This window comes from Lissotriton vulgaris, chromosome 2_1 (genome assembly GCF_964263255.1).
Source record: "Lissotriton vulgaris chromosome 2_1, aLisVul1.2, whole genome shotgun sequence".
Lineage (NCBI taxonomy): Eukaryota > Metazoa > Chordata > Amphibia > Caudata > Salamandridae > Lissotriton > Lissotriton vulgaris.
In genome coordinates this window covers 1451936825-1451958395 of record NC_141687.1, presented here as the reverse complement: position 1 = coordinate 1451958395, position 21571 = coordinate 1451936825, and the positions used below count along the sequence as shown (strand labels likewise).

The window sequence follows — 21571 nt, the reverse complement described above, 5'->3', positions numbered from 1 at the left end:
GCTTCACAGTATCAGAGGCTTGGCGAGTAATGGAGATGAAGAACTGGCAAGCACTGGAGTGTGACTCTTGAGTACTGCACAGAGGGTATGGTACTGGAGAAAATGAGATGGTGAATGATGGAGGGAGTTGCCAAGCACTAGAGGGAGAGCTGATGAGGAATGGAGGATTATTGCGCTCCTTAAGGAAGCTAGTCAGTACCGACTGAGTATAGATGAGTTCTGAAGGGAGGTCCAATGAGTGAGGCTTGTATATACAGGAGACAAGAGGGCTGGGTGTTGTGCAAAAATGTAAAGCTAATAAGTATTGGATGGTGCTGGACAAACCTGGAGGGAGGGCTAGGGAGGAATAGAGAGAGATTGGAGAGTATTGGAGTTGTAGGTAAGTACTGAAGAGGACTTTAGTTAAGTGGTGCAGAGAATTGACAGGACTGGCTAAGTATTGGAGAAGGCTTATGAGTGCTTAAGGGGGTATTTAGTGAGTGGAAGGGGTGGCTGCTGAGCCTTCTTTAATCAATCAATCAATCATGCTGTACTTGTAGAGCGCAACTTATCACTCATGAGGGTATCCAAGTGATGGACTACGGTTTTCAGTCGAAGATCCAGGTGCTGAGCTTTTTCCTGAAGTCTGTTAGCGAGGTTGATATTTGGAGGTGTAGGGGGAGGGCATCTGAGATTTCACTGTGAGGTGGGATAAGGAGTGTCCTCCAGTGCTGCAGTGGCAGATGCATGCTTTCTGTGTGACAGCGAGATGGGTGGAGCTGAGGTTCGTGAAAGTTCAACCCTTGGTTCATGTATGCAGGCTTTGTAGGTGTGGGGTCAGGAGTTTGAAAAGGCATCTTTTCTGGATGGGGTGCCGGTGGAGGTCTCTCAGCTGCTAGGTGATGTGGATCTTTTTGGTCAGGTTGAGGGTCAGTGTGGCAGCTGCATTCTGTATCATCTGAAGTCTCATGAGTTCGCTGGTGGTGCCTGCATAGAGTGCATTGCCGTAGTGCAGATGGCTGGTGATGAAGGCCTGTGTCACTGTTTTTCTGGTGCTGATGGGGAGTCATTTGAAGATTCTGTGGAGCATGCAGAGAGCATGGAAGCAGGCTGAGGAGAAGGCGTTGACCTATCAATTTATGATGAGTTTGTTGTCCAAAATTATACAAAGTAATCTCACTGTTGTTTAGTCCTACTCTAATAAGGAATTTCTTTCTTAATTTATTTGCATTTTTATAGCATGGGTAATAAACACAATGTATGACTCACAGCTTTACCAGATGTCATAATACATGGAGGATAGTTGGTCAACAGTTTTTCATTAAACCTAGACTAGATAACGCTATACAACATATTCACAAAAAGAAATCCAGAAATCAGTCAGAGAGCAAAAGTACTCTGTGTCAGAGTCTGAGTGTTGTCAGGATGATAGTTTGAGTCTCCCGAGTGCTAAGTGATGGTCGCAGTAGGGTTCTGTGGCAGGTCATGGGCAATGTTCCCTCTAATTATTTTCCTCTGTGTGCAGCAGTGGAGGGTCTCTGCGCTGCAGCCATGGCTATGTGCGCCAGGAACCAAACCGCACGTGTCTGCGGTGCCAAATGGCACTCAAAAAGTTTACTTTAAAAAGTGAAAAGATGGTGCATTTTCACCCATACAGCGCCACAATAAGGGTCTTAAGGGCAGTTTGCAAATTGGATAAGCATGCCATGACATGAATTGGTTACACTGGCAAGTACACTTCAAGTTTAGAAAAGTATAAGACTTCAATGGTGGTACCATCATAAGATTTTAATAAATATTCTTAACTGGAGCACAGTTAATTGGGTGAAGAAATGTCCCCGTGCTCTCTCTGCCCGGTCTTTCCTTCTGTACCCCTCGCTGCCCTGTGTCTCTGCCCGGTTTTCCCTTCTGTTCCCCTCGCTGCCCCCGTGCCTCTCTGCCCGTTCTGCCTTCTGTTCTTAGCTGTATTCTGTATTTTGCCTCTGTACCATTCGTTTTTTTGTGCCCGTCTGCCCTCTATGCCACTCGTTTTTCCCTCGTTTTTGTGCCCCATTTTGCCTTATGTTCCACTTGTTTCTCCCTCCTTTTTTGTGCCTTTCTGCCATCTGTTCCACTCATTTTTTGTGCCTTTCTGCCCTCTGTTCCACTCGTTTTCCCTCCTTTTTTGTGCCTTTCTGCCCTCTGTTCCACTTCGTTTTCCCCTCCTTTTTTGTGTCCTTCTGCCCTCTGTACCAATCGTTTTTGTGCTGTTCTGCCCTCTGTTCCACTTCATTTTCCCCTCATTTTTTGTGCCCTTCTGCCCTCTGGTCCAATTGTTTTTGTGCCTTTCTGTACTCTGTTCCACACATTTTTTGTGCCTTTCTGCCCTCTGTTCCACTTCGTCTTCCCCTCGTTTTTTGTGCCCTACTGCCCTCTGTTCCAATCGTTTTTTGTGCCTTTCTGCACTCTGTTCCACTCGTTTCTTGTGCCTTTCTGCCCTATATTCCACTCATTTTTTGTTCCTTTCTGCCCTCTGTTCCACTTTGTTTTCCCCTCGTTGTTTGTATCCTTCTGCCCTCTGTTCCAATCGTTTTTTGTGCCCTTCTGCCTTCTGTTCCACTCATTTCTGGTGCCTTTCTGCCCTCTATTCCATTCGTTTTTTGTGCCCTTCTGCCCTCTGCTCAACTCGTTTTTTGCGCCCTTCTGCCCTCTATCCCACTCATTCCTTGTGCCTTTCTGCCTTCTGTCCCACTCGTTTCCTGTGCTTTTATGCCCTCTGTTCCAATCGTTTTTTGTGCCTTTCTGCCCTGTGTTCCACTCGTTTTTTGTGCCTTTCTGCCCTCTGTTCCACTTCATTTTCCCCTCGTTTTTTGGGACCTTCTGCCCTCTGTTCCAATCGCTTTTTGTGCCCTTCTGTCCTCTGTTCCATTCATTTCTTGTGCCTTTCTGCCCTCTGTTACAATAGTTTTTTGTGCCCTTCTGCCCTCTGTTCAACTTGTTTTTTGTACCTTTCTGCCCTCTGTCCCACTCGTTTTTTGTGCCTTTCCGCCCTCTGTCCCACTCGTTTTTTGTGCCCATATGCCCTCTGTCCCACTTGTTTTTTTCTGCTTTTCTGCCCTCTGTCCCACTTGTTTTTGTGCCTTTCTGTCCTGTGTTCCACTCGTTTTTCCCTCGTTTTTGGTGCCTTTCTGCCCTCTGTGCCACTCATTTTTGTGCCCTTTTTGCCTTCTGTTCCACTCGTTTCCCCAGCCGCTCTGGCCTTTTGTTTAAGTATCACTGTTAATCAGAGCCCCTTCACAGGCTCCGATTAACAGCAATACTTAAACAAAAGGCCCCAGTCTGCCCCGTGCTTTACTAACAAAAGCGTAGAGACAGTTTCCAAACACAGCGCGTACTTTAGCACACGCTGTGTTTGGAAACTGACTATTAGCCGCACAGCAGACATAGAACAGCCAGGGGGCATGGGCCTCTCACCCTCTCACCCTCCTGCATGAGAGCCCTGGCTGGCACCAGCCAAGGGTGATAGGGGCCCATGTGGGCTCAGGCCGCACAGCAGATATAGAACAGCCAAAGGGCATGGTTCACCCTCTCCCCCTACTGCAGAAGAGTCCTGGCTGGCACCAGCCAAGAGTGCCAGGGGGCATGGTTTACCCTCTCACCCTCCTGCAGAAGAGTCCTGGCTGGAAACAGCCAAGGGTGCAAGGGGCCCACGTGGGTCAACGCAGACATAGAACAGATGCACACATCAGCCCCAGAGGTTGGAACAGAAACGTGAACTCTTCGACAAGCCTTCATACATCTTTTCTCTGTGGATTTGGATGTTTACCTCTGGTTGACAAGAAAATCTCACTTTAATTAAAAAAGGAAAATGCTTCCAGAGTGCGCTCTCCTTCCTCCTGAGGACAGATGCCTTGTGCCTGCCGAGGATGGTGCATAAGTATCAAACAATAGCAGAAGCCGAAAGCATGGGTGCCGTTGGCACACGGTGCATGCATAAGTGTCTCTGGCACACGGGGCAAGCACAGGTGTCTGTGGTACACGGTGCAAAACAAGTGTCTGTGGTACACGGTGTGTGCATGAGTGTCTGTGGTACATGGTGCATGCATAAGTGTCTGTGGCACGCAGTGCATGCTTAATTGTCTGTGGTACACGGTGCATGCATAAGTATCTGTGGTACGCAGTGCATCCACGAGTGTCTGTGGTACACGGTGCATGAATAGGTGTCTGTGGCATGCGATGCATGCGTAGGTGTCTGTGGTACACAGAGCATGCATGAGTGTCTGTGGTACTCCTACTCACTAATAAAGGAATAACCTTTAGGCATATCTTGAGGTAATCTTATGCATCCTGTTACACCTAGGACCTCTTAGCAGGAGCAAAATTTGGTTGGAAGCGCAATCTAAATTATGAAAACAATAACTCTTGGAAAGCCCCCATACAAGTTATCTAAAAGCAAGGCACAAACATCAAGTATTATAACTTTAGCTCCAGAAAGGGGCTTCTCCGCTGCCATGTGCTGTGACAAGTCATGGGCTTTTATTCAGTGTACGAGCTGGCAATGCAATCAGTAGACTACCTACTCTACTTCCTAATGGGTATTTTTCTTTAGCTTCCTGACTGAGCGAAGTAGTTCGACACTTTTTTAGACTGGGAAAATAACCGTTAAAAACTTTAAACAGTACGTAATCACCACCTACTGGATATAGATGTCATCTCATTGTTATTGTTTTTTAGTTTTCACCTGCACAGTTCTTGAGAAATCGCTTGTATGTTTCCCTCTTGCTATCTACCCATGTCTGTCTCCTGACCTCATCCTCAACCCTCCCCTCTCGCATCAAAAACCATGTGGCATGTCGCCCTTTGTGAAAACATTTGTCAATTGCTGCCCGTCATGCGCTGCAATTAACAAACATTTTCACAATGGCTCACAACAAGCCCCCAACCGCGCTCCCTTAAGAGAAGACATTTAGCAAGTCCAAAATCACGGACTTGTTAAATGTCTTCTCTTAAGAGAGCGCGGTTGGGGGCTGATTGTGAGCCATTGTGTTGGACAGGCCTCGTGAAAGGGCCGCTCCCTCCGCACCTGATAAGGCCCGAACACCGGCTCCCCCGGTGGTCCCAGAAGAACCACCCCGACAACCCACCGAAGCAACCCGCAACCCGTCCCCAACGGGACGCCTGCTCTCGAACATCCCAGCCTCGGCTGTCCCGGGGTCCCCGTCAGCCCCATTGCCCCGGCCCAGCCGCCATCTTGGACACTGCCACGAGGCCGCGTGGCCTCAGCTCGACCCCAACCCTGGGCCTGGCCAGGCCCCGACATCGAGGCACCACCATCCACCCAGGAGGTGAAGAGACCACTTGGCAGATCAATGGGAGAAAGGAGTGTCGATGGCTCTCCCCCTCCAGGTGCCGATCGCCCCGGTATCCCCGGGCGCTGGCTCCACCCCCCTGCTGGGTGTCTGGACTCCCTCATCCCGGACCTCCCGACCTCCAAGTCCGAGGGGCCGGACATCAAAGGAGGCCAGACCTATAACTGGGGCAGCTCCAGAGCAGGAAGGCAGTTGTATCCTGGAGTCGAGAGACACCTTGAAGAACTCATCCCTGACGGACTGCTGGCGCTGCCGCAGCCTTGCCTTGTGAACCATCGCTCTTGCCTGCTGGCGCTGCCGCGGCCCCTCTGCCAAGAAGTCATCATCGTAGCCTGCTGGCGCTGCCGCGGCCCATCCTTGTGAACCATCGCTCTTGCCTGCTGGCGCTGCCGCGGCCCCTCTGCCAAGAAGTCATCATCGTAGCCTGCTGGCGCTGCCGCGGCCCATCCTTGTGGACCATCGCTCTTGCCTGCTGGCGCTGCCGCGGCCCCTCTGCCAAGAAGTCATCATCGTAGCCTGCTGGCGCTGCCGCGGCCCTCCTTGCCGAGAACTATCTTCCTAGCCTGCTGGGGCTGCCGCGGCCCGACCTTTCAGACCTCCGAGCTTGAGGATTGTGAGCTCCTTCTGGCCGCCCTTGTACCGGACCGGTACCAAGACTGTCCCGCTACCCCTTACCCTTCAGAGACTAGAATTGGGAGGATCCTCGTGTCCTGCCCCCACTGTATCGTTGATAACCTTGCCTCAAGAATCCTATATAAAGTGTGCAGATCGCATCCTTGTGTGGTGTCCATTTGTGGGGGGGAAGTTACTTGTCCGTACGATCGCTAGGAGACGGCCCTCACCGGAGGCCTCTCCCCCTGTACTCGGCCGACCCTCCGGGTCCCCGTCTAACATTGGTGGCCAGCGGCGGGATTTGAACCAACGCGTAATCGTACAACGCTCACCTTGTGATTTTGGGCGATCCTTAAGCTCCGCATTCCGCATTCCTGCTGCCTGGGTCAACGCTGGTGCTGCCGCAGCCTTCCCGCCGCCGCATTCCACCGCAGCGGCCGCAGGACTACACTTCCCTGGGGGCATAGCGGCAGGAGCCGCCATCGCCAGTTCCCGCCACCGGAGGCGCTTGAAATTGCGCGCACTCCTGGTGGAGCGGGTGTTTCAACGCTCACCTTGTGATTTGGGGCGATCCTTAAGCTCCGCATTCCGCATTCCTGCTGCCTGGGTCAACGCTGGTGCTGCCGCAGCCTTGCCGCCGCCGCATTCCACCGCAGCGGCCGCGGGACTACACTTCCCTGGGGGCATAGTGGCAGGAGCCGCCATCGCCAGTTCCCGCCACCGGAGGTGCTTGAAATTGCACGCACTCCCGGTGGAGCGGGTGTTTCAACGCTCACCTTGTGATTTAGGGCGATCCTTAAGCTCCGCATTCCGCATTCCTGCTGCCTGGGTCAACGCTGGTGTTGCCGCAGCCTTCCCGCCGCCGCATTCCACCGCAGCGGCCGCGGGACTACACTTCCCTGGGGGCATAGCGGCAGGAGCCGCCATCGCCAGTTCCCGCCACCGGAGGCGCTTGAAATTTCGCGTACTCCCGGTGGAGCGGGTGTTTCAACGCTCACCTTGTGATTTGGGGCGATCCTTAAGCTCCGCATTCCGCATTCCTGCTGCCTGGGTCAACGCTGGTGCTGCCGCAGCCTTCCCGCCGCCGCATTCCACCGCAGCGGCCGCGGGACTACACTTCCCTGGGGGCATAGCGGCAGAGCCGCCATCGCCAGTTCCCGCCACCGGAGGCGCTTGAAATTGCGCGCACTCCCGGTGGAGCGGGTGTTTCAACGCTCACCTTGTGATTTGGGGCAATCCTTAAGCTCCGCATTCCGCATTCCTGCTGCCTGGGTCAACGCTGGTGCTGCCGCAGCCTTCCCGCCGCCGCATTCCACCGCAGCGGCCGCGGGACTACACTTCCCTGGGGGCATAGAGGCAGGAGCCGCCATCGCCAGTTCCCGCCACCGGAGGCGCTTGAAATTGCGCGCACTCCCCGCGTCGCGGGTGCGCGCGGGAGCGCCCGGGGCCAAGCTTGGGCAAAGGGCGGGCCCTCTGTGGCCCTCAGTGGCTGAGGTAGGCTGGGCTGGGCCCGGTTATTTTCATTTACGTTGTCACTGGACGCTATTCATATTATACACTGCTAGTGGAAGTAACACTGGGCAACATTAATAAGTCGTTTCTTGGCTATCTTCCACGGGTGAGTTATTGTTGTATCTCCAGAGCTTTATTTATTTTTTTACGGACATTGTATTATTCTGTGATTCCCTCTTCCGGAGGCATACTATTTGAATAACAACGAAGTGTGGGAAGAGTCTGCAAAAGATGTCAAAAAAACTACGCTCAGGAAGACTAGTGGGAGGAAGATCTAGTGCTAAAACTGTTCCCAATCCCACGCGAAATAAATCCGTAAATAATCCCCCGCTGAAGGGTCAATGCCAACTCTTTGAGTTATGGGATAAACCTGTGGATAAGAAGTCTAATACAGCTGTAAAGGAAGCCCTCCTCTTTGCGGCTCGGGAGGATCCTACTCAAGTTATCGCTAACTCTATGTCACCAGCCTTGCTGACCGTGCCACCGCAAACAGCAGCGGTGGTGAATTCCTGTCTTGTTCAGCTTGAAGGAAAGGGGGAGAGTAAGCTTGGTGTTCTCGCAACAGAAGGAAAATTAGAGAATCAACCACTTATGCCTCAAGCTCCTTCTGTGAATGACAGGTTAGGTGGTGAAGCTTCATCATTATCTATTGATCTTGAACTGTGGGGCCGTTATGTAGATGCAGCCAGTTTGGAGGCTTTAGAACCCAATAAGCCATCTGGGGGTGCTACTCCATCTGGGTTAATGTTATATAGTAGTACTCCCTCGTTAAATGGACAGGACATGTCTGATCTGCTAAAAGCTTCCAGGAGTCCAGATCTTAATCTATCTGAGATTTGTCCTACAGCTGAAGCTGGTAATAAACCTATATCGGAATCTTTGATTGCTCTGGAACAATTATTAGCCTCTATACTATTTCTTCTGGGGAAATTTGTAGGCAGCTCGGATTGTATCCTGGATTCAGTTACTCAAATACTGAAGACATTGCTACAAAAACATCTGAAACAATGAGTGTTCCTTCCCCTAAAGCCGAATCTAGCTCTTCTAAGGGGTAAATAAACGAGCCTATAGTGAATTCCGGTATAAAAGCTGCAGTAATTGATCATGAAATGCATACTACAGTATTGCCTTTGACTGCAGTTCCTAATTGTGTAATGAACTCTGCTCTCGAGATTGAGGAAGAAAACAAATCTATATCTGGCTCCAAAGTGGTTCAAGATCTATTTCCAATTTTCTTGTCGGAAAATAAAAAAGAACAACCTGAAGATAAACAAGAAGCGAAGGTAAAAAACGGAAAACATAGAAATAATAAAGGGAATAAAAGGAAACCGATCCGCAAATATAGGAAGAAAAGACAATGACAAATAATCTTCCAAAACTCTATAGTCTTGTCTGAGAAGGAAGAAACAGACTTAGATCCAACTTCTATGTCTTTAAAGGTGGGCAGTGAAGGTGGTCCACCTACGGCTGTGGAAGATTTACTACAAAAGGAGGGTCCGGTCCCTAATATTACCGTATCGGTGGCGACAAGAGCCTCTAATTCACATCAACTTGGGCCACTTAATCCTCTGGCCTCTCCTTTTTCCCTGGCACCAGAGGTTGGAGATCGCCCACCTCCCTCTCTCCAGCCAAAAAACTTAAAGGCTTATGTGGACACTCGCGTACTAGACTTTGTACCATTATTTGATGCTGACTTACCCTTAAATAGAACATGGCTACTTAAGCGTTTTTTAAGCGAGATGGAAAGTCTTCACCCTATTCAATCGAGGGACATTGAACTAGTTTCTTTGTTTGGTGGAGACAGGGTCTCATGTTTAAGGGTTAAATTTTATTCCACAATTATTGTAAATTTGATATTGCAGCAAGCAGAGAATTTCCAACGAACCGGCATTGATGTTCTCCCTATTTTTAGTTCCGGTAACATTTACCCTTCACATGGGATGACATTTAAGGGTGATAAACAAAATGGGACAGCCTCTCCACTTAGAGACCTGAAGATCTGGGTCTCTAAAGGGAAACGTTCGGTCTCCCAGGTTAAGCCACTTCCACTGATCCAGAATTCTTCCTTAATAGAGAATAATAATCGGTGGAATTGGCTGCACAGTGCTTTATCTACCAAGACCACAGATAACCCCAAATTGTTTCATCATCTTTAACACCCCATTGAAAATTATTTCTTGGAACGCGGCAGGGATTCATAATAGCCCAGAGAAATTTGACCTTTTATTTTCTATGGGAGCGAATGTGATCTGCATCCAGGAAGCTTGGTGTATTAATTTGCTGGTCGTTTTAAAAGATTTCTATGTACTGGAAGTTCCTGCCGCCCCTTCCAAGAAAGGTCACGCTAGGGGGGGAATTGCCTGTTTATTATCTAATAACTTGCAGTGGAGGTTTTCCCATTACATCGACCCTAGTAATCTTTTCCAAGCTATAACAATAGCAAACCTGTTGGGTAACTTAAAACAGTCTTCCGTTGTTATTATTAATGTGTATATCCCTCCTGAAGAGTGTTTTAATCTCATATTGAAGCAGGTAGTTCGATATATTGGCCAAATTAAAAATGTACCATCTCCTCCGGAAGTTATCCTAGTAGGAGATCTGAATTGCAAAATTTCCAATACTAGTCTGAAGCTTTTCAGAAATAAACCCAAAGAAGAAGCGCATTTTGTACCCCAATCCCTCTTCCCAGATAAAATAGTGACTAATAAAAGAGGGAAGATTCTGCTAGAAGAACTAGCGGCAGTCGACGGACTTATATTAAATGGGAGACTCCCGTCTGATGTGCCTGCTAAATTTACACACAAGTCCCCTTTCGGGTTTTCTATTCTTGATTATGCAATATCGGATTATGGTTTGTTTCCCTGTATTCAGGATCTTAAGATAATCCCAACAACTCTGAGCGATCATTGTATAATGCTCATAACTATTTCCTTAAACCCTATGCCCACTGTGCCATGGGCCCTTAATGGCAGTGATGTAGCTTTTCATGCTTCTACGGGAAGATGCTTTTGGAATCCCTCTGCCATTAATGGGGTCCATGATAAACTATGTAAGACTCTACTAGAACTCAATGAGTGGCGTGGTTTAGAAATAGTTAATTTTGAAAATCTTATGCGAAATATCATTTTAGATGTAAAAAAGGCTACCCGCCCTAGAAAAGGGGCAGTTGTGCCTAGTACACTACGCATCCTGAACAAAGAAATAAATAAACTAGTCCGTGAGCAATATTTAGACAGAGTTATGGAACGTGAAAAAGAAATCTCTAGGTTAAAAAGAAAGAGATGTAGATTAAAGGTGAAAATAAAAAAGGAGAACGAAGATACAGTTTGGATTAACTTAAGGGAATCAGTTGTCCATGGTAGGATTAGAGATTTTTGGGCAATAATTGGGAGGGGATGCGGCACTAGAACAAGCCCTCGCCCCATCCCTATAGCTGAAGAAGTTTGGATCACATATATTCGGGACCTCTATGCTGGGAATGGCATTTCAGGTGAGGATATTGTCCTAGCTGCAACGCCTGAAGGACTCATTACTTACCCCACAGAGGAATCAATTGAAATAGCCATAAGGAACATGCGCGCCTCTGGTGCAATGGGTCCCGATGAACTCCCTATGACAGTCTTAAAGCAGGATCCCCTAATGTGGAGCAAAATTCTGTATCCATTGTTCAAAGCCTGCTTCTTGTCAAACACGGTTCCTGCCTCCTGGAGGGGAAGTATTTTGGTCCCTATTTTTAAGAAGGGAACTAGGGATAGCCCCAGTAATTATCGATTGATTGCCCTCCTCGACTCTATCGGAAAGGTTTTTGCAAAATGCCTTTTAAGTTTTCTTTCCGATTGGGTCGAGGAGAACAACATCTTGCCTCTTGAACAAACTGGCTTCTGTAGGGGGCACGGTACTTTAGACAATCTCACCACTCTCCAGGTGGTAACTGATAAATATGTGCAGGTGAGAGGGGGGGTTGTCTATGCGGCTTTTATTGATTTCTCCACAGCGTTCGATAAAGTGGATCGTAGAACGCTGTGGAGAAAATTGGCAGCGCATGGTGTCCCATCCTACTTATTGGAGCTTGTCCGCACGCTCCATACAGAGACTTGGTGCAGTGTCTTGCAAGGGGGTGAAAAGGGGCTTTCCCATCATATTTCTTCCCTGAATGGCCTAAAACAAGGCTGCTTATTGGCCCCCCTTCTGTTCTCCTTGTATACGGTTGACCTGCCTGTTGCCTTGTCTGCCAGTGAAGGTATTGCTCCGGTGATTAGGGGGTCCCCAATATCTTGTTTGATGTACGCAGATGACGTCCTTATTTTAGATCTGACCCCCAAAGGCCTTGCAAATCGGCTACAAGCCCTCCATGATTTTTCTGTTGCGCATTGCATGAAGATTAACATCTCCAAAAGTAAAATTATGTGCATAGCCGGAAAAAAGAAGTGCCGATCGGAAAATTATGGTTGGTATATCGGGGGTCAAAAACTGGAGGTGGTAAAATCTTAGACTTTTCTGGGGAAAATCATTGCGGCTAACTTGAGCGAGAGGCCTCATATTGAGCACAGTTCGCGGAAAGCCCTCGTACATGGCAAAGGTCTAAATTCCCTGTATCAGGCCACTGGGAAAAGGCACTTTTCGTGTTTATTAGAGGTATATAGATCCAAAATCCCCGCAACGATACTATATGGTATCGAACTTATTGAGATGAAATACTGGGACTTCTGCCATAAGATTGAGGGGAAACTTCTAAGATCACTATCTTCCCTGAATACTGCGTGTCCTTTGGCCGCTTGCAGGCTCGATTTCGGACTCAGGAGCAGCTGGGTACAGGGTCTATGTGCCCTGGTAAGATGGGTGGCTTGCCTGGCTAGAGCTGAACTGGGGACGATGAGAGCTCTCCTTAAAACTGAATTACTGGGTAATTTTAAGGAGTTTTCACAAATTGTAAGGAATTTTAGAAAAGCTGTAACTTTGTTAAAGTTAGATGAAAACACTCTGTTTTTGCACTCTCCCTTACAGTTAAAACTCCTATTAAAACAGGCCTCGTGGGAACTGTGTTTCCAGGCAGATAAGAAGATAATTTATGAAAAAAGGGAAGTAGACCTTCTCCTTAACTCTTACTCGATTAAATTGGCTCAACCATATGTTACATAGAACTTGCCACATGGTATTCGTAGATTATGGTTTTTGTTACGTTATGACCTATTACCCTTAAATCTACTTTTATCAAAATGGCACGGTTCTTCCCCTATGTGTAATTTATGTAACCTGAGCACTCAGGATCGCATGCATGTTTTGTTGATCTGTCCTGCGCTTCGCACATTGCGCCTCAAATGGATAAAACCTATCTGTCTTCGTCTGGGCATTTCTAATTTGAACAGCTTTCTGCAAGCACTTTAGCGGCCTCCTAATGAAATGTTTTGTTTCTATATTTTTAAATTTTTCAAAGGTTTTTTAGCTATTTATTAATATGTTTCTGGAGATGTCCGACATTGCTTCCTGTTGTAGATTTGTCATTGTATGTTATTTTTTATTCAAATGTGCATCTGAATGTCATTTTTCTTGTGATATGTAATATGTCTTTTCTTTTATTATTGTGAATTTTTATGTGGCCCTCTTTGAGAGCCAAAACATAATAAAATAATTGAATAATTGTACAGAGAGTAACTCACCCCACGACACAACCACAATGACAACAAAAGAGAGCAGAACCACAGAAAAATTCCAGATGGAGAAAATAGAAGAGTATAACCACAGAGAACTAAAGCAATTCTGCATAGAACTAGGCATTGCAACCACAGGACTGAGCACGAAAGAAGACTTCAAAAAGGCCCTGGAATCTTGGGCAGAGACGGGTACGGCCGTACCCCAAAACCAAAGCCTCGAGGCACCGGAAACGAGCACCACCCCAACAGAAGAAAGAAGATCGGGTCTCTCCCCAGAGGAGATCAGAGAACGGGAAAAAAGCAGGCTCCATGAATTGGAGCTGGCTCGATTGCGGTTGGATGGAGAACTGAAATTGGCGGAACAAAAAATAACATTAGAACACTTGCGGCTCCGAGAGGAGCGGGAGGAGAAACAAAGACAGAGAGATTTAGAAGAGAAAAAGCTAGCCTACGAACATGAGCGCAACCTAAAAGAAATAGAGCTTCGGAAACAGAATAAAGATCTCGGGGTGCCCGAGCGCCCGAACCCTCCTGCCACTACAGACCCTAAAGTCCACATCCCCAAGGATGTCGTCAGAGAATATTACCGGAACGACGATATCCAGCAATGGTTCAAAGCCTATGAGGTAGCCATGACCTCCCACCGGATTCCCCGAAGCGACTGGGGAGCCGGGGTATGGGGGAGGTTCGTCAACGAAGGGCGAGACACCCTACTGCAACTCCCGGACCATCAGATGACCTCCTACAACCACATGAAAGCCGCCCTCCTCACTCGATACGGACTCACGCCCGAGATGTACCGCCAGCGGTTCCGCGACTGCAAACGGATCCCGGGTACAACTTGGGTGGAGTACGTGAACTTTTTCAGCAGGGCATTCGAGGGGTGGATCAAGGGCAGCAAGGTGACCACTTACGAGCAACTCTTTGACCTTATTGTGTGGGAGCACCTCTCTAACAATTGCTTCGTCGAGCTCAGGCAGCACCTCCTCGACAGTAAGCTGACTGACCCTCGGCAACTCGCCGCCGAAGCTGACCGATGGGAAAGCACCCGAGTTGCCTGAAACGGGCCCAGCGAATCAAACAGAACCAACCAAGGACCCCATCGCCCCCGAGGGGGAGGAGGAGGCCAGGGTCGGGGCAGAGACACCGTCCCGGTGGCTCCCGCCAGCAACGCCCCGCCCCCGGCCGGCCGGGGAAACCCCCCGATGCATCCAGGGTTCCGAGCCAACGTTACTTGCCACCGATGCCAGCGACCCGGCCACTACGCCAACGACCCTAATTGCCCGAAGATCCAGAACCCTATGCCCCGCCAGGTCGCTGCCGCCGCCCTGGGGGAAGAGCAAACCCCAGAAGATTATGAAGAGTACGAGGCCGACCAGCCCGAGTGGGAACCTGCCGCCATGTCCCTGGTCTGCCTAGGGGAAAGAGACATGATTCCGCGGGCTCCCCTACCCGCCAATACGCGGAAATACAGCCAGTGGGTCAACATTAACGGGCGCCAGGCTGAAGCCCTACGCGACACCAGGGCCAGTGTGACGGCAGTCCGCTGTCATCTAGTGACCCCGGAGCAGATCTTGCCGAACGTCCTTTGCCCCGTTCGGTCAGCCGACAACTCCGAAAGCCTGTGTCGGATGGCCTGCGTCCCCTTCGAGTGGGGAGGAGTGTCCGGAATGCTGAAGGTGACTGTCCGCGATGATGCCCCAGTGGACTGCCTCCTGGGAAACGACCTCGAAAGTTCCCCCTGGGCAGCCGTCGAAAGAAGAGAGCACCTGGGGATTTTGGGCCTACCTGAATGGGCCTGCATAACGACCCGGTCCATGGCCGCCCGCGCCATCTCCAGTCCCGAAGAACCTGAATGGCCAGCACCTCCTCCCCCGATCGTCCCGGAGGGAGCCGCCCTAAGCACCAATCCCCCAGAGCAAAACAAAGAAGGGCCCGTTCCACTCCAGGACCTTCCCGAACTGGCCCAGTGGCGTCGAGAGGGTGGTCCCACCCAGGAACAATTCCGGCATGAGCAGAGGACCTGTCCCTCCCTCGAGGGACTCCGGCAGCAAGCCCTCGCCCAGAGCGCAGGAGACCCAGCAGGGGCCCACTGGATTTATTGGGACAATGACCTGCTCTACAGTGAGCAAAGAATTGCTGAGCTGGGGGCCAGTCGGGTGCTGGTGGTGCCCCTCCGCTTCAGAGACTTCCATTTGAACTTGGCGCACGATGTCCCCCTGGCTGGGCACCTGGGGCAAGACAAAACATACAATCGCCTGGTAACTCACTTCTACTGGCCCAAAATGCGAAATGATGTCTCCAACCACTGCCGGGCCTGCCCCACCTGCCAGGCCAGCGGGAAGAGCGGCCGAAAGATCAAAGCACCCTTGCAACCCTTTCCCGTCGTCACCACCCCGTTCGAACGGGTGGGAATAGACATTGTGGGGCCCCTAGACCCCCGAACGGCCCAGGGGCACCGGTTCATCCTAGTCCTGGTGGACCACGCCACCCGCTATCCCGAGGCCATTCCTCTTCAGACCGTGACAGCACCCGTGGTAGGCCGAGCCCTGATGGGGATCTTCTCTCGAGTGGGCTTCCCCCGGGAAGTCGTCAGCGACAGGGGCACAAACTTTATCTCAAAGTACATGAGGTCTCTCTGGCAACAGTGCGGGGTCACCTACCGGTTCACGACCCCTTATCACCCGCAAGGAAATGGACTGGTCGAGCGGTTTAAACGCACTCTCAAGGGAATGATCATGGGCCTAGAAGAACCCTTACGTCGCCAATGGGACGTGCTGCTCCCGTGCCTCCTCTTCGCCTATCGAGAAGTTCCCCAGAAATCCCTCGGCTTCAGTCCCTTTGAGCTCCTGTACGGACACCCCGTCTGGGGCCCCCTCAGCCTGGTCAAGGAAGGATGGGAGATGGCCCCCCAGAAGACTCCTCCAGATGTGTATAAGTATCTCCTGACCCTCCGCAACCAGACCCGGCGATTCAGGGAACTCGCCAAAGCCAACCTTGAGGCCAGTCAGGAGGACATGAAGAAATGGTACGATCAGCATGCCTCCTCCATCGAGTTCGAACCAGGCCAGCAAGTCTGGGTGATGTCTCCAGTCGAACCCTGTGCCCTGCAGGACAAATGGACAGGACCCTTCAAGGTGATAGAGCGCAAGCGCCCTGTCACCTACCTAATCGACATGGAGTCCTCCCGGAACCCCCTGGGAGTCCTCCACGCTAACAGACTCAAACCCCACTTCGTACGTTCGGAGCTCAGCCTACTGATGGCAACAGATAGTGGGACGGAAGAAGACTCCGAGCCCCTCCCTGACCTACTGGGGACCCGTGAAAAAGATGGCTCAGTGGAAGGGGTCAGACTCTCCGATGCCTTGTCCCCAGAACAACGCCAAGACTGTCGGGCTCTCCTGCTACAATTTGCAAACCTGTTCTCCCTCACCCCCGGGGTCACCCCCTGGTGCCTTCACGATGTGGACACTGGGGATAGTCCACCTATTCGACACAGGGCGTACCGAGTGCCAGATCGGGTGCGCGCTTGCATCCAGAACGAAGTCACCAAAATGCTGGCCCTCGGAGTGATCGAGCCATCCGACAGCCCCTGGGCCAGCCCAGTCGTACTGGTCCCCAAGGCTGCCGCCCCGGGCGTTGCCCCGAGCTCCGGTTCTGTGTAGACTATCGGGGCCTGAACGCTGTTACCAGAACCAACGCTCACCCCATCCCCCGGGCGGATGAGCTGGTCGACCGCATGGGGGCTGCCCGCTACCTGAGCATCTTCGATCTAACAGCGGGCTACTGGCAAATCGGCCTCACCCCCAGGGCCCAAGAACGATCCGCCTTCTCTACCCCGGATGGCCACTACCACTTCAAAGTGATGCCATTCGGCATGAAAAACGCTCCATCTACCTTCCAACGACTCGTGAACCAGGTACTGGTGGGCCTCGAAGAATTCAGCGCCGCCTACCTGGACGATATCGCTGTGTACAGTCGCCACTGGGAAGACCACCTTCACCACCTCCGAGAAGTCCTACACGCCCTCCAGCAGGCCGGTCTCACCATCAAAGCCAGCAAATGTCAGATTGGCCAGTGGTCCGTGACCTACCTCGGACACCAAGTGGGGAGCGGTCTGGTGGCTCCCCTTCAGCTCAAGATCGCTGCCATCCAGTCCTGGGAACCACCAGTCACCCAAACTGAGATCCGGGCCTTCCTAGGGCTCACCGGATACTACCGGCGGTTTGTGAAGGACTATGGCAGCATTGTGGGGCCCCTCACAGAACTCACATCCAAGAAAAACCCCAAAACAATCAACTGGACTCCCGACTGTCAAGCGGCCTTCGAGAAGTTGAAGACCGCCATGTGCACCGCCCCCGTGCTCCAGGCCCCCGACTACAGCCGGGAATTCATAGTCCAGACGGACGCCTCAGATCATGGCGTTGGGGCGGTCCTCTCTCAACTCAATGCCGAGGGAGTCGATCAGCCAGTGGCCTTCATCAGCCGACGCCTACTGGCTCGAGAACAGCGCTGGAGCACCATCGAGCGGGAGGCCTTCGCAGTGGTATGGGCCCTCAAGAAACTCCGGCCCTACCTCTTCGGTACCCATTTCAGGGTACAGACCGACCACCGACCCCTGCAATGGCTGATGCAGATGCGGGGGGAGAACCCAAAACTGTTGCGATGGTCCATCTCCCTGCAAGGGATGGACTTCACTGTGGAGCATCGTCCTGGCCAGGACCACGCCAACGCGGACGGCCTGTCACGCTTTTTCCGCGTTGGCGAGGAGAGTACCCAAGATGATGGGTGACTCTCCCTGCCTTCAGCTGGGGGGGACGCATGTTGGACAGGCCTCATGAAAGGGCCGCTCCCTCCCCGCCTGATAAGGCCTGAACACCGGCTCCCCCGGTGGTCCCAGAAGAACCACCCCAACAACCCACCGAAGCAACCCGCAACCCGTCCCCAACGGGACGCCTGCTCTCGAACATCCCAGCCTCGGCTGTCCCGGGGTCCCCGTCAGCCCCATTGCCCCGGCCCAGCCGCCATCTCGGACACTGCCACGAGGCCGCGTGGCCTCAGCTCGACCCCAACCCCGGGCCTGGCCAGGCCCCGACATCGAGGCACCACCATCCACCCAGGAGGTGAAGAGACCACTTGGCAGGTCAATGGGAGAAAGGAGTGTCGATGGCTCTCCCCCTCCAGGTGCCGATCGCCCCCAGTATCCCCGGGCGCTGGCTCCACCCCCCTGCTGGGTGTCTGGACTCCCTCATCCTGGACCTCCCGACCTCCAAGCGCGAGGGTCCAGACATCAAAGGAGGCCAGACCTATAACTGGGGCAGCTCCAGAGCAGGAAGGCAGTTGTATCCTGGAGTCGAGAGACACCTTGAAGAACTCATCCCTGACGGACTGCTGGCGCTGCCGCAGCCTTGCCTTGTGAACCATCGCTCTTGCCTGCTGGCGCTGCCGCGGCCCCTCAGCCAAGAAGTCATCATCGTAGCCTGCTGGCGCTGCCGCGGCCCATCCTTGTGAACCATCGCTCTTGCCTGCTGGCGCTGCCGCGGCCCCTCTGCCAAGAAGTCATCATCGTAGCCTGCTGGCGCTGCCGCGGCCCATCCTTGTGAACCATCGCTCTTGCCTGCTGGCGCTGCCGCGGCCCCTCTGCCAAGTAGTCATCATCGTAGCCTGCTGGCACTGCCGCGGCCCTCCTTGCCGAGAACTATCTTCCTAGCCTGCTGGCGCTGCCGCGGCCCGACCTTTCAGACCTCCGAGCTCGAGGATTGTGAGCTCCTTCTGGCCGTCCTTGTACCGGACCGGTACCAACACTGTCCCACTACCCCTTACCCTTCAGAGACTAGAATTGGGAGGATCCTCGTGTCCTGCCCCCACTGTATCGTTGATAACCTTGCCTCAAGAATCCTATATAAAGTGTGCAGATCGCATCCTTGTGTGGTGTCCATTTGTGGGGGGGAAGTTACTTGTCTGTACGATCGCTAGGAGACGGCCCTCACCGGAGGCCTCTCCCCCTGTACTCGGCCGACCCTCCGGGTCCCCGTCTAACACATTGTGAAAATGTTTGTTAATTGCAGCGCATGCCGGGGCTGCAATTGACAAATGTTTTCACAAAGGGCCACAAACAGCCCGCAGTCACAGCCGGAATTACCGTTTTTGCGCCGCTTGCGTTTTAAAAGTGGCTGCGTAAAAGCACTCACAGGATGTGTGTGCGCTTCCCTCGGGACTCTGCGCGCTCGGGGGTAAGCAAGGTGCGCGCGTTACAGGGAACACTGGTCATGGGTAGAAGCGGTACTTGAAATGAAATGATGCTTGTATGCCACATAAGTTTGTGGTGCTAATAATTCATATTTCCTCATGTTAGCAGGGTGTTTTTTGTTGTGTTGTGATGTTAGCAAAGAGGCTAAAAGGGTCTTTTGCTTTCTGCTGATGGGTTTCTACTGTGAGATGTTATAGCCTACCTCCAAAATGTGCAGTTGGAGTTCTCTACACAATTTTCTGATTTCTCCCCTTTATTTTTTTATATTGATATTATATTTGTGGAGAAGCGTGGCTCAATGGTTAGAGCGGCAGACCCTGATGCAGAGGTCTGGCCCGGGACCAGGGTTCAATTCCCACCTCGGCGGCTCTGGGACTCAATCTCCCCGGACCTGATAATTCTCGCCTCAGTGCCTAGTCTAATCATGGGTCCCACTCTGGGCAATAGCTTGCTAAATCTCCACAACGGCCCCAGCAGCGCTTGAATGCCTGGCTTCACTTTGGGGGTGCCCAGGAGTGGACATCTCAAAGGGAAGCCAGAAAGGATTCCACAGTGGTATGAATACAGCACTACAAGACCTCAGGGTAGAAGTGTGCTATTTAACCTCATGCGCGCTAGCGGAATTCCGCTCGCACGCTGAGATTTTTAAAAACATACTTTACGTGACGAGCTGGGCTCGTCATCAGCGTGCGAGGAGGCTACGTCATGACGAGCCCAGCTCGTCATCAGCGTGGAAGGGGATAAATACAAACACATTTACATTTACACTTTATTAGATGTGTTTCTTCACGTAAAAAGTTGTTGGTTTTGTTTTGTCTAGTTTTTGTCTAGTTTTTGTTTAGTTTGTAAGCCATTTTCACCAAAAAACATATTGATGTGTCATGTTAACAGGAAGGTGTATTTGACTTCACTGGAAAGCCACTACTATCATACTCACCAGTTGTAGCTAATTAAGGGGAAAATTAAGGTCCCCAATGGTTCTTAATTGATATGAAAGAGACAAGTGGTGCTCTTTTGAGCTTGGTGTTGTCAGGGGCATTAAAGATAGTTATTATATTATTTATTAGAGATCTATGAAAGATCATAGATCCATGGAAGAGTGTATGGACTTTTATTGATAAGTTATTTTGGGTAATATCATTATTTTTGGGGTTGAGATTACATTATCATGCTACTGGCTCTCGTAAAACTATGGTGCTTGTGAAAACGTAAGGTACTACCCTGAGTGTGGTGAATAATTTTGTTTGGTTACTGCCTGTGGTGTGAGTAACTGAGGTGAAGTCTTTCTATCAATCTTTGATGCTTTGTGACCTTGTTCTCAGCTTTAGAATCTATGTAAGAAACTTTTTAGTAACAAGGGACAATGTAAAATTAGTCTTCTGGAGCAGGCACCAAAGCAGGTTGTCAACTTAATGAAGTAGGGGTATTTCTCTTAAGTTTGCAATTGTCCTGGGATAGTCTGCCTCCCAAGTGGGCAATCCACTACAACTAGAATGCACACATGACTATGTATCGCAGCATCCTATTTGTGTCATACTAACTCAGTGTGACACAGATAGGATGCTTAGATGCATGTTGGACATAGTGAGCTGGTCTCTGTCCCTTAAATAGAGTCCTCATTTATACACTATGGTTCGTAGTGGCAAGTAACGCTGCGGTCTAGAGTGGGGGAAATATTAACCTTTGTTTGCTATGTGGACTCATTCAAGTTTATTGTCACTCACTTTATCATGAAAAAGGGCCCAGCATGCTTCCAGTGACTGATAAATCAGGCTCTGTTACAGGGAGCTGAACAATTTATACGGTTATGATGTTGTTATTGGTGGCCCTGAATGGCTTTCAAATTAAGAGTACATGCTCTGGGATTCCTGAGGGTCCTCAGGATTTGTTTTACTACTAGGGTTCCGAATGTCAGTTTGGTCCAGTCAGGATGGGCAATCGGACATGTTGCAGACAACAGAAAGTTGAAGATACTGAAAGATAAAAATGTAAGAAATTCCTAATTGACGACCCCCAAAGACTCAGGCAAAAATAATGACTGTCCCAGTCAAAAAAGGCAAATACAGATACTTTGTTCAGGATTAAAGCAACTTTGTGGCACATTTGTAAGAAGTACGGAAGTACCAGCTGTAGATGGTAATCTGGGCATCATGTTGTAGCACTGACTTCAAGCAACGGGAGGCACTTTGTGCAGCTCTTGTATTAGCAACTCCAAAGCT

General features: G+C 50.7%; 1 protein-coding gene across 2 annotated transcripts in view; it reads left to right on the top strand.

The window, feature by feature from the left end:
- LOC147732744 (ficolin-2-like) overlaps positions 1-21571 on the top strand; it is a 589146-nt gene that overhangs the window by 248131 nt on the left and 319444 nt on the right. The gene's annotated exons all lie outside the window — the stretch shown is intronic.